A 12,447-nucleotide genomic window follows, 5' to 3' on the forward strand; every position below is an offset into this window, starting at 1 on the left:
CCTTACAGGAAGGGTCTGGTCAATAGCATTACATTTACTGACAGTCATGCAGTTGGGGGGGTCAGGGTGCCTTAACTGTCTGTGTACTTTAGGCTGCGATCCAACCGAACCCAGAAACATTGGCGGGGGAGTGTTAAGTTCTAGTTGTAAGAAACAGCAATTTACACTGCATCAGAAGAGTCAAGGAAGCTCTCGGGAATAATGGGATGGGTATTTCGGCTATGTGTCATATGGCCCAGCTCCAGGAGCCCAGGAAGAGCTGACCAGCTGGCTCCAGGAAGAGGCGGAGACAAAGCCCCACCGACTAAGGAGGCTGGCCCAGAAATCTGACAGAACCAACCCCCACTGTCCCCCATCCGGACATTTTTTAAATTTTTTTAAGATTCTGTTTACGTATTTGAGAGAGAAAGGGAGTTAGCAGGGGGAAGAGCAAAGGGGGAGAATTCATGGCCCTGAGATCATGACCTGAGCCGAAACCAAGAGTCACAAGCTCCGCTGACGGAGCCACCCAGGTGCGCCCCTACTGCTACCCGCCGCCCCTGCCCCAATCGGAAATTTACTTGTGTCTTTTCTTGTTTTTCACCTGCTAGTCCTAGTGGAATGAAAGCTCCCTGAGGACAGCTTTCCTTTATCACTCTGTGCCTGGGACTTGGAGCAGGGCCTGGCGTACCACAGGTGTGATATGTCGCATGACCCAAGGGGTGCATCATCCCAGAGCCACCCCAGAATCCTCAGCAGCAGAACTCAGCAGGGGGCACACCAGTGGCTCTTAAAGCTCCATCCCGGCTCCGTTGTGGCTCCTCCGAGTGTTAGCTTGCGGATCCAGTAGCTTCCAGGCACGCCCACTGGGATGACAGATGGGCATCCCAAAACCTCCCAGTGTGTCCGAAGGAAACCGGCTTCTTGCTTTGCCTCGCTCAGCGAGCAGCACCACCTTCAACCCAGCTGCTCATTCCAGAGCGCGGGGTCACCACATCCTGGCCATTCTGCCTCCAGAATGTTCTCGATTCCATCCACTTCTCTCCATCCCAGCTTCTGCTCTCCACTTAGTAGTTCAGGCCACCCCTCTCATGTCTACACCCTGCAGGCAGGCCGGGCCCCCTCTCAGCTGATACCTTACTGCTCCAGGTGAACTTGAAACACTCCTACCTGACCTCCCAGGTCTAGCTTAAGTGTGCCCTTCTCACACACATGCCCATTCCCAGCACCCTGTGTTTGCCTCTCATAACTACCGATACTCCGCTGTTTTCCTTTCTGGCCCAGCAGGGAGATGGGGCAATGTGGTCTTGTCCCTCCTCATTTCCCTACTGTCTCCCCCAATGCCTGCCACTAGCAGAAACTCCAAAAATACTGGTTGAATGAATAAATGAAAGGATCACCTTATTTCTTGAAAATGCTTTCTGAGGTTGTACAGTCTTTAATTGTTCACGTTGGACCATGCTCCCGAGATTGACCCTGGCACCCAGGGAGAGCACTCTGGAGCGTTCTAGCAACCCGAATTACAAGAGAACAGAGCATATCGTGCCCTGCGGTACAGCCGTGGAATAGCCGTCTGGGGTCTCCTTGTGTTTCCGTGTCATCCTGTAAAGACGCACCTGCCCCTATAGACGGTTATAGGACACCTGGCGCTCTGGGTTTAGCAAAGTGGCACACGCGATTCAGGGGACTGATGTGCAGAATCTGTGCTCGGTGTGACAGCTGTCCTGCTGTGTCCAGGACTTTGCACACCCTGTCCCCCACCCCCAATTCCCCTCCTGCCCTCCTTTGTTGCACTGGTGTGACTCAGTTCTGGGGGAGAAGAAACACTGGAGCCCTGGCTCCTCCTCCTTGTTCATCTTCCACATCCCAAATCCCAAATAATGGTATTTCTCTCTGCCAAAGCGCCTTCGTATTAGACACTGAGTAAGTATTATGGTACAGAATTGTCCTGATGAGTCCTCCAAACAGTTAAAATAATTAAGACCCCCATATTTACCTTCTTCCTCATTTGCCACCAGATTGTTCTTCATTCCGTGGTCCATTTTGAGAGTATTTTAAGGTGCTTTTTATCAGGGGGTGCCTGGGTGGCTCAGTCATTAAGCATCTGCCTTCAGCTCGGGTCATGATCCCAGGGTCCTGGGATTGAGCCCCACGTTGGGCTCCCTGCTCGGCAGGGAGCCTGCTTCTCCCTCTCTCACCCCCCACCCCAATTTGTGTTCCCTCTGTGTGTGTGTGTGTCTCTCTCTCTGACAAATAAATAAATAAATAAAATCTTTATTTTAAAAAAAAGATGCTTTTTATCAGAACTACCCTGCTTACTTTAGCCGAAGCATGACCCCTCCCTCCCTGGGATTAGTTGGTGAGCTCCTCAGAAGCTGTCCCCTCCCTGTGTCCCAGGAACTGTGCTGAGCTCCAGGGCTAGAGCTGGGAGCAAATCAGCAAGATAGCTGCTTGTTTTCCTGGACTTCAGAGGGCGGTGGGAATGTGGGCGTTAAAAGTCAGCGCACACATAGTAATTAAAGTGTAGGTATGACAAGTATCTTGGAGGCAGCGCCCGTCGGGCATGAGAGTGTAGACCAGAAAGGACTGGGCAGGGCCCCAAGCAGCCGCCCTGGGCTGTGACAAGAGGGGCCAAATATGATATCGTCTAAACCAAAGCACTGTCACTGGTCAAGGGAGTGCTGCTAATAGTTTTGCCCGAGGAAGGGGCACACGCCCTTGTGGTCACCTAGCTGCAAAGGCAGGCAGGGGCCTGGTAGGTTGTGTGAAGCATTCTGGACTTCATTTAACAGACAAAAACTAAGGATGGCTTGTAAGCAGGGAAATGACACTATCAGATGGGCATAATAAAAATGTCATCCTGACTGCAGTTGGGACAACAGATTGGAAAGGTGTCCCAAGGGGTCATGGGGAGGGAGAGTTGAGGTCACTTGGTTTTGGGTGGCGGGACTAAAATTGGAGGGAAATGGACAGATTTCAGCTGCATGAAGGAGATAGGGTAGATGATTGGGGAAGGTGACTGGGACAGCCCTCACCAGGACATGGTGAACCCAGCGTCACTTCCTTCAGGACTTGCTTACATGGTTCCCTCTGTTTTTTTAATTAAAAGGAAGACCAACAGGGGCTCCTGGGTGGCTCAGTCGGTTAAGTGTCCGACTCTTGATTTTGGCTCAAGTCACGATCTCAGGGTTGTGAGATCAGCGTCGGGCTCCGTGCTCAGCAGGGAGTCTGCTTGAGATTCTCTCTCCCTCTCCCTCTGCCCCCCGCCACCCTCTTTCTCTTTAAAATAAATGAATAAATCTTAAAAGGAAGACCAACATATGGTTTAGAGGATTAACCTCTTCCTGATTTCTAGTATCATCTCTAATCATTGTTCTAATTGAAAATGGCCTTTGCCTTTATTGTCAGCGTCATGGCAATAGGAGAGTGGTTTTACATTTCGATTCATAAATAAGTTAGGATCTTACTGCATTAGTCGAGATGACTTCATCTGTCAGTTTCATCAGAGATGGATTTTTTTTTTTATCCTAATGCTTACGCTCAATCTCTAGGGGTAGCTTCACCTTGGACATATTTTAAGTATTTTTATTTTAATACACCTCTGCTGGGGATTTGTATTTATTACTTGCTGACGATGAGCCCCTTGAAGAGGAGCATCAGGCCACCCGCCAACAGCATGACTTGGTGAGGACACCCGGGTGAGCCGCCCCCCTCCAAAGGGGGAGTCCCTCTGCGGCCGGTTCGCCCAGGAGGCCAGCGTCCTGCATGGGCGTCCGTATTCATGGGTGAGAGCCACGTTCAGTGAATATCCGTCCGCAGCGGTGACCCTGAGTGTGCAAGCAAAGGTTCGAGGTGTGCTGTGTAAGAAGCCCTATAACACGTTCCCTCGGCCAGCGCTTCCTGGCAAGTGCATTTTGTGCCGGGCCCTAGAGCTCCTCGGGTACAAGTGCGATCGAGCCTTGGCCCTTGCCCGCCCCCCGGGTGGTTCCTTTCTGCGTGGTGCGAGACGACACAGCCTTTGAGAAAATATTCCCGCAGTTGAAAAGGCTAACCAGGCAGCCTCCATCCCAAACTGTGGCCAAAGGAGAAATAAATATCTCTGCTCTTAAAGTGTGAACCTCTCCGATAGCTGGAAATATTCTAGAATGACCTCTTAAAAAGGCTCTTGCAGAGCTGGAATGTTAGTGTATCCTGAGCAGAATTGTGATGGTATGTGTAATCTGCAGGAATTCACCTTGCGTGGGTGACTTGCTCTTCTTGATACTTTCCAGGTTTTTTGTTTGTTTGTTTGTTTTTTTTTTTACAGTGAGCGTGTATTTATCTGTACAACTGGGGCAGGGGGAAAGTTTAAATCAGGAAAATAATCACGACCTTCATTTCTGAATAGCCCTTATTAATGGATTACAGATCAGGATTGAAGCACTAGTCATTGAGTATTTGCGAGACACTTACCAATTTGTGTAAAGCACCACCGTAACTTTTCTGTCCCAGAAACATCTTGGTAACGGTGTTTTTTTGAAGTTTAGGAAGGAGAAAAAGAGACAAGGGGGTGGAGCTCCCACCTGTGCTCCGGGGGCTCCAGAGCCTCTCTGCTGTGGGTAGAGATTTGTCAGAAGAACCTCCGTCTACCAGCTCCCATCTCCTTCCCGCCTCTGTCCGCGGCCCCCCTACGGAGAATCGTCTTTCACTCCTTGCTAAGATATGGTTTAGGTCCTACAGACACAAACCCTTCAAACACAAAGGCAGTGCCCGGGAGGGTTTATTTTAAGATTTAAATCTGAGGAAGCACATTACCAGTGATATAAAATATTCATTGACTCATGAAACACTGCTAGAACTCCATGTTTCACGACCGCCCGCCCTCACTTTATTTCCGTGGAATAACTGGCCTGCAGGTGTAAGCCGAGGTGTTCGTTTGCAGAAGTCTTAAAGGCGAGCTAGCAAAGGGAGGCCACTCGGTTTTCAGAACCCCCTCGAAAATGCCCCTGCTCCCAGGTGCTCCTCCGGGAGGTTGTAATTTGCATTCGGGAAAACCTGCCCTGGGAAACATCCCCAGCCACGTGGCCTTTGAGGATCCAGAAATGAAGTAGAACGTCATCGTCTTTGAGAACCACTTTTTAACGCTTCTCCAGAAGAAGACAACAGTCATCCAGGCCTTTGCGCCCGACATGCTGGTTTCGAGTGAGGACACACCATCACTTAAAACTGGAAAATACTGTTACTTCCGTTCTTCCTCCTTCCCTGCCTGTCCCCAACTCAAGGATCCCAATAGCAAGACTCCTGGAAAAAAAAGAAACGAAATCTGAGGATTTAGTTAGAAACACCCCTTGCATCTTGTGTCAAGGTTGAGAAGGACATGCTCCTTGGTGGCATTTTTTAAGACTGTAGGGATGTGGCCGCTCCAGCCTGATCCTGTGAGGCTACTCCAGTCCATGTATTGTAGATCTCCTGGTGTTGGCAGCCAAGCCCGTGCCCAGGCCCCTCCAGAGAGAACTCTGTAACCTCAGGATCCCCTTTGCACATTTTCAGTCTACCTTCATAAAACGTTTTCATTCACACACAAGAATAAGCCATCAGCCGGCACCCTAATGGGACAGACGAGGAAGTGGGGCCGAGATATGAAGGCTGTGGTTTGCAGATGCCCTCCTGTCTCCGCTGGGCCAGAGCTGGTCCCGAAGCAGCCTGGGGACTAGAGGCCAAGGGACAGTCGCCCGGCCCAGCACTGGGGTTACTGTAAACCAGATAGGGAGGTAGCTTCTCTACCCTCCTTGACCAGTTTCAAACAAATTTGGGGCCCGATGAGCCTCTCCGTTTTGCACGCCGACAGTTGCTGGCTGAGGAATTGCTACATTTTAAAGAAAGGCATATGTGACAAGATGGGCGTCTGAGCGCTGGCCGCCACGTTCACGTGCTGCCTCCCCCCCTCTGGGCTCTCCCTGCCGATCTGCTTCTCGGTCCCTCGACACAGTGCGGGAACTCACCAGCCGGGACTTGGGGATCCTGGCTTTGCTTGCGTGGGGAGGTGTGTCGCCTCTTCCCCCCTTTGCCGTAACCAGGGTGGTCCTGGCACACTTGATATCTAGACAGCTTTTCATCAGTTGCTCATCAGCATGCTAATTGCTGTATGACTAATTATGCCCTGAATTCCAGTTGATTTTCTTAATGAGACAGCTGGGTTAATTATGTAATCGTATGATTACATTAGCCTAGAGTGCCCCGGCGCAAAGTAGCGTCTGCTGCGCTGTGATGTCATCGCAGGGATGGCACTCACAAGGGGCACATTCACCCTCCGATGGCGGGGGACGGCCCCGCTGCCCGCAGAGCTCTCTGCACAGACGTGGGCTTGCTTTTAGCGAGATCATTCCTTCCAGCCCTCATGGCGTCTCTGGAGAGGCAGCTCACCATCACCCTGTCCACACCCTCCCCAGCACACCTGGGCCCCAGCAAATCGGAAGCCCTGTTTCCCAACCTCTACCAACCTCTACCGCTCTCCATGAAGTCCAGCAGCATCCTCCTCCTTCTAGAACATCCCTCACCAAGACTGTTGAGTTTTATCAGAGCATACCAACGTTTCCTTTATGGTGACCCAGAGAATCCAAAGCGAAAGGAAGACCAGGGTGTATCAGTTCACTTCAAGTCTAAAGAGCACAGACTGGCCCCAACTTTATCCTCCTGTTCCTCATCCGTATTCTGTTTCATACCTTCTTTCCACCCTGATCTCGTACACCTCGCACCATGCTGAGAAAGTGATCAGAGGAGGGTGACATCTGCCAGCCATGGCCAGTTCTCTACTCCCCATGACAGCAAAACTCCCAAGAGTCAGTTATGCCTGCCAACCCCACCCCCACCCTGTACCTTCTACACTCCTCCTTCCCCGATGCCTCTGCTGCCTCTTCGTTGCAGGACTCTGCATGTGGGCAGATCCCAGACTCTGCTTAGCCTTTTCATTTTCTGCATTTACATTCTCTCCCTAAGTGACTTCCAATATGTGTTATGCTCCCAAATGCGACCACCAGCGTCATCCAGGCCACCATGACCTCTTGCCCCACTGGGGCGCCCCTTTTTCCTCCCCCTTCTCCCATGCATCCTTTGCATGGCAGCTGGATGGGTCTAAATCAGTGGTCTCCAAACTACTTTTGTTCATGTACCCCAAATCTTGAATTCATAACCCCAGCATATGCTTATGTATTTACTTATTTAAATGGTAGACATGTGTAATTACAGGAATGTATTAAATACGTTATAAGTCATATGTTAAAAATGGAATTAAAAGGATGTGATGAAAAATAAAAGTGACTTCAAATTTATATCAGCACTACAAAAAACCTTTTGCTGTCACACCAAAAAATCATATTTTAAGGTCAACTTGATAGAGACATAATTTGCATACAATAAAACACACCCATCTTAAGTGTACAATTTGATAGTACGGCCACCCTCACAATCAGGATATGGAACATTTCCATCGCCTCCGATTTCCCTGGTGATCCCAGACCCCAGCAACCAATGATCTGCTTTCTGTCACTTTCGATTAGATTCATCATTTCTGGCGTTTCACATAAATGGAAATGGTATGTTCTGGTATGTTCTCTTATGTGTCTGACTTCCTCCCCTCAGCGTGGTGTGTTGGGGATTTATCTGTGTCGTTCATCTGTATCATAGTCCTTTCCTTTTCAATGTGGACTGGTATTCCACCGTGTGGAATATAATAACGTGCTTATCCACCCACCTGCTGATGGACATTTGTATTGTTTCCAGCACGAGGCTGTTGTGATTAACCCACTACAAGCATTCACGAACAGTTGTTATGTGGACATACGTTTTAAATACCTAGGACTAGGGGTGCCTGGGTGGCTCAGTTGGTTAAGTACATGCCTTCAGCTCAGGTCGTGATCCCGGGGTCTGGGATCGAGCCCCAGGTCGGGCTCTCTGCTCAACAGGGAGTCTGCTCCCTCTCCCTGCTCATGGTCATTCTGTCTCTCTCTCATAAATAAATGAAGTCTTTTAAATACATACATACATACCTAGGACTAGAATTGCTGAGACATAGGGTAGGCATGTGGTTAGTTTGATAAGAAACTGCCAAGCTGTTTTTTCAAAGTAGTTGTGTCATTTTATCCCCCAGCAAGAAATCAGTGGGCCTTCCGGTGGCTCCACATCCCTCCATCAGTTGGTATTGTCAGTTTCTTCAACATTAGACATTCTAGGGAGTGTGTAGCCTATTTTGTTGTGATTTTAATTTGCATTTTCCTGATGACTGATGATGCTTACTATTTTTTTCATGTGCCTTTTGGTCGTTCTTAGATCTTCACTTATAAAGGGTTTAAAATCTTTTGCCCATTAAAAAATGGATCGTCATATTACTGAGTTGTAAATATTTTATATATTCTGGAGACAAGTCCTCTGTCAAATATATGCATTGCAAATATTTTCTCCCCATACAGGGATAAGGTTTTATTTTAATAAAGCCCAAGTTATTCTAATTATTATGGTTTTGGTTCTTTTTATGTTCTAAGAAATTATTGCCTAGATTATAATTTTTTTCTCATTTTTTTTGAGTGAAGTATAGTTTTTTTTTTTATCTCTTAACTCTAGGCTTATAATACATTCTGAGTTAATTTTTATGTTAGGGTCAAGTTTCATTGAAAATCAATGGACATTACGTATGTGAGATTTTTTCTAGACCCTCTTTATATATATAGATATATAAACAACAAGGATTGTCTATTTTGTTTCATTGTTCTTTGTGTCTATCCTATGTTACTGTCACACTGTCTTGGTTACTGTAGTTTTACAGTCAGTCTAATCAGGTAATATAAGTCCTTTATCTTTGGTCTTCTTTTTTTTTTTCTTCTTTAAGATTTTATTTATTTGTCAGAAAGAGAGCGAGCACAAGCGGGGGGAGAAGCAGGCTCCCCCCTGAGCAAGGAGCCCGATGCGGGACTCGATCCCAGGATCCTGGGATCATGACCTGACCCAAAGGCAGACGCTTAACTGACTGAGCCACCTCGGCATCCCTGGTCTCCTTTTTCAAAGTTGTTTATGGTTAGTCGAACTTCAATATAAATTGTAGATTTAACTTGTCAATTTTTACAAATGTGTCTCCTAGGAATTTAATCAGGGTTGCTCTATAGATAACCTGAGGAAAATCAACAACTTTCAGTTCAAACATGGTCTATTTATTTAAGTCTTCTGTAATTTCCCTCAGCAGTATCTTACAGTTTTCAGCGTACAAGCCTGGCACATATTTTGTCCAGCATATCCCCAGGTAGTTCATGTTTTTGGATGCCGTAATTAATAGTATTTTCTTTATAAATTTCTTTTCCATTTGTTGCTTTTATATAGAAATGCAGTTTATTTTTATATAATAATACTATATTTGTAGCCTTTTCAAACTCACTTATTAGTTCTCAAAGTTTTTTGGTCGATTCCTTAAGATACTTTATCTTGAATGTTCTTGTGCTCCTGAAGAGATGGTGAACTTTGTAGATGTTGGATGGAATGTTCATAAATATCAGTTAGGTCAAATTGGTTGATAGTGTTATTGAAGTTTTCTGTATCCACATTTGTTTCCAATCTGTAATGTCAAATATTTCGTTTACTTGCCCCCCCACCCCCCCGCACTGGCTAGGACCTTGAGTATGACAGTGAATGCAAGTAGAGAAAGCGGACATCTTGCATTGGTCCCAACTTTAGGGAAAAGCATTCAGTTTTTCACCATTAAGTATGATGTTAGCTGTGGGGTTTTAATAGATACTCTTTATGAGGTTGAAAAAATGCCCTTCTATCTAGTTTGCCAAGAGATTTTGTCATGAATAGATATTGAATTCTGTCAGATTTTTCCTGCATCTATTGAGATGACCATATGATTTTTCACCTTTGTTCTCTTAATATGGTGAAATTGCTTGATTGATTGTGTAATGTTAATCCAGCCCCGTATTCCTAGGATGTATCTTAACTTAGTTATGATGTACTGTGCTTTTTAGAATTTGCTGGATTCAATTTGCTAATATTTTATTAAGGGCTTTCACATTTAAGTTCATAAGGAATATAGGGCTGTAGTTTTTTGCTTGTTTGGGGTTTTTCCCCCCTTTTAATATCTTTACTGAGTTTTGGTATCAAGATAGTCCTGGTCTTATAAAACAAGTTGAGAAGTGCTATGTGTTATTCTTCTCTAAAACTTCTCTAGTTCACCAGTGAAGCCATCTGGGCTTGAAGTTTTCTTGGGCACAAAATTTGTCATTATAAATTTAACTTCTTTAACGTTTAAAAGACTATTAAGATTTTTTATTTCTCCTTGGGTCAGTTTTGGTAGTTTTTCAAGGAATGATCCATTTCATGTAAATTATCCAGTTTATTGGCATAATGTTCATAATATTTTGTTATCTTTCAAATATGTGTAGGATGTCTAGTGATACTTCCTTTGTCATTCCTGATCTTAGGATTTGTGGATTCTCTCTTTTTTCTCCTTGACCATTCTGGCTAGAGGCTTGTCAAGTTTAATGATTATTTTTTTAAGAACTAGCTTTTGCTTGCCTTACTTTTTCTCTTTTTCCCCTCTGGTGTAAGTTTCATTACTCTTTGTTCTTATTATTCACTAACTTCTACTTACTTTGGGTTTTATTCACTCTTCTTGGGGTGGGGGAGTTATGTCATTGATTTATTCTGCTGTGGTTGCAAGAAATGCATCATATGATTTCTGTTCCTTTAAATTTATTGAAGGGCGCCTGGGTGGCACAGCGATTGAGCGTCTGCCTTCGGCTCAGGGCGTGATCCCGGCGTTCTGGGATCGAGCCCCACGTCAGGCTCTTCTGCTATGAGCCTGCTTCTTCCTCTCCCACTCCCCCTGCTTGTGTTCCCTCTCTCGCTGGCAGTCTCTATCTCTGTCTAATAAATAAATAAAATCTTTAAAAATAAATAAATAAATAAATAAATAAATAAATAAATAAATAAATTTATCGAGACTTGTTTTATGGTCTAGTATATGTTCTAGCCTTATGAGTGTCTGTGTGCACTTGAAGAGAGTGCATATTCTGTTGTTGAGTGAAGTGTTCTACAAATGGCAATCAGGTCAAGTTGGTTGGTAGTGTTGTTCACATCTTTTGTATCCATACGAATTTTATATCTGGTTTCCTGTTAGTGAGAACAGCTTTGAAATCTTTATTATTGTGGACTTTTTTTTCTCCTTTCAGTTCTTTCAGTTTTTGATTCATGTTTTTGAAACTTTGTTTTTCGGGTGTGTGTATATCTTTAAGATTGTTATAGCTTATCAGTGACTTGGTTTTGTTTTTTTTTTTTAAGATCCTATTTATTTATTTGAGAGAGAGAGAGCATGAGTCTTGGTGTAGGGGCAGAGGAAGAAGCAGACTCCCTGCTGAGCAGGGAGCCCCACATAGGGATCAGTCCCAAGACACTGAGATCATGACCTGAGCCAAAGTCAGATGCTTAACTGACTGAGCCACCCAGGCACCTCAATGATTTGGTTCTTTTAAGTTTATACAATGATTTTCTTTATCCCTAGTAGTATTTCATGTCCTAAAGTTTCCTTTATCTGATTTGAACTTAGGCACTCGAGCTTTCTTTTGATTGTTTTCATGTTATATCTTTTTCTATCCTTTTACTATTAACCTATTTTTATTATTATATTTAAGTTGCATTTCTTGTAAACAACTATACCTTCCTTTATTATCCAGTCTGACAATCTTCATTTTAAGTGAAATGTTAGATCTTTTACATTTAATGTAATTATGGATAAAGTTGGATTTAAGGCTGCCATCTTACTGTTTGTTTTCTATGTGTGTTACCTGTTTTTGGTTATTTTTTTCCTGCTTCATTTGATTATTTTTTTATGATCTTATTTTATCTCCCCAATTGTCTTATTAGCTATAACTCTTTGTCTTCTTTTTTTAGTGATTACTTAGGGTTTACAGTCAGCATCTTTAATTTATTACACTGTACCTTCAAGTAGTTTTATACTACTTCTTCACATACAACATAAGAATCTTCCGGTACACTTATTTTCTCCCTCCAGTCCTTTATGTATCATTATTCATTTTATTTCCTGATATGTTATAACCCTACAATACATTGTTACTATTTTTGCTTTTTTTCTTTCACCTTAAAAAAATATGGGGGGCGCCTGGGTGGCACAGCGGTTAAGCGTCTGCCTTCGGCTCAGGGCGTGATCCTGGCATTATGGGATCAAGCCCCACATCAGGCTCTTCTGCTATGAGCCTGCTTCTTCAACTCTCCCACTCCCCCTGCTTGTGTTCCCGCTCTCTGGCTGTCTCTATCTCTGTCAAATAAATAAATAAAATCTTTAAAAAAAAAAATATGGAACACTTCACAAATTTGCATGTCATCCTTGTGCACGACCATGCTAATCTTCCCTGTACCGTTTTAGTATATGTGCTGCTGGAGTGAGCACTACTGTTTTTGCTTTTCAATGGTCAGTGGTCTTCTAAGGAA

General features: G+C 44.7%; 1 protein-coding gene and 1 pseudogene across 6 annotated transcripts in view; one reads left to right on the plus strand and one right to left on the minus strand.

The window, feature by feature from the left end:
* Positions 1 to 12,447, plus strand: part of CUX1 (cut like homeobox 1) — a 358,600-nt gene that overhangs the window by 194,098 nt on the left and 152,055 nt on the right. The window lies entirely within an intron of this gene.
* LOC117804304 lies at positions 12,307 to 12,406 on the minus strand (annotated as a pseudogene).

This window comes from Ailuropoda melanoleuca, chromosome 10 (genome assembly GCF_002007445.2).
Source record: "Ailuropoda melanoleuca isolate Jingjing chromosome 10, ASM200744v2, whole genome shotgun sequence".
NCBI lineage: Eukaryota > Metazoa > Chordata > Mammalia > Carnivora > Ursidae > Ailuropoda > Ailuropoda melanoleuca.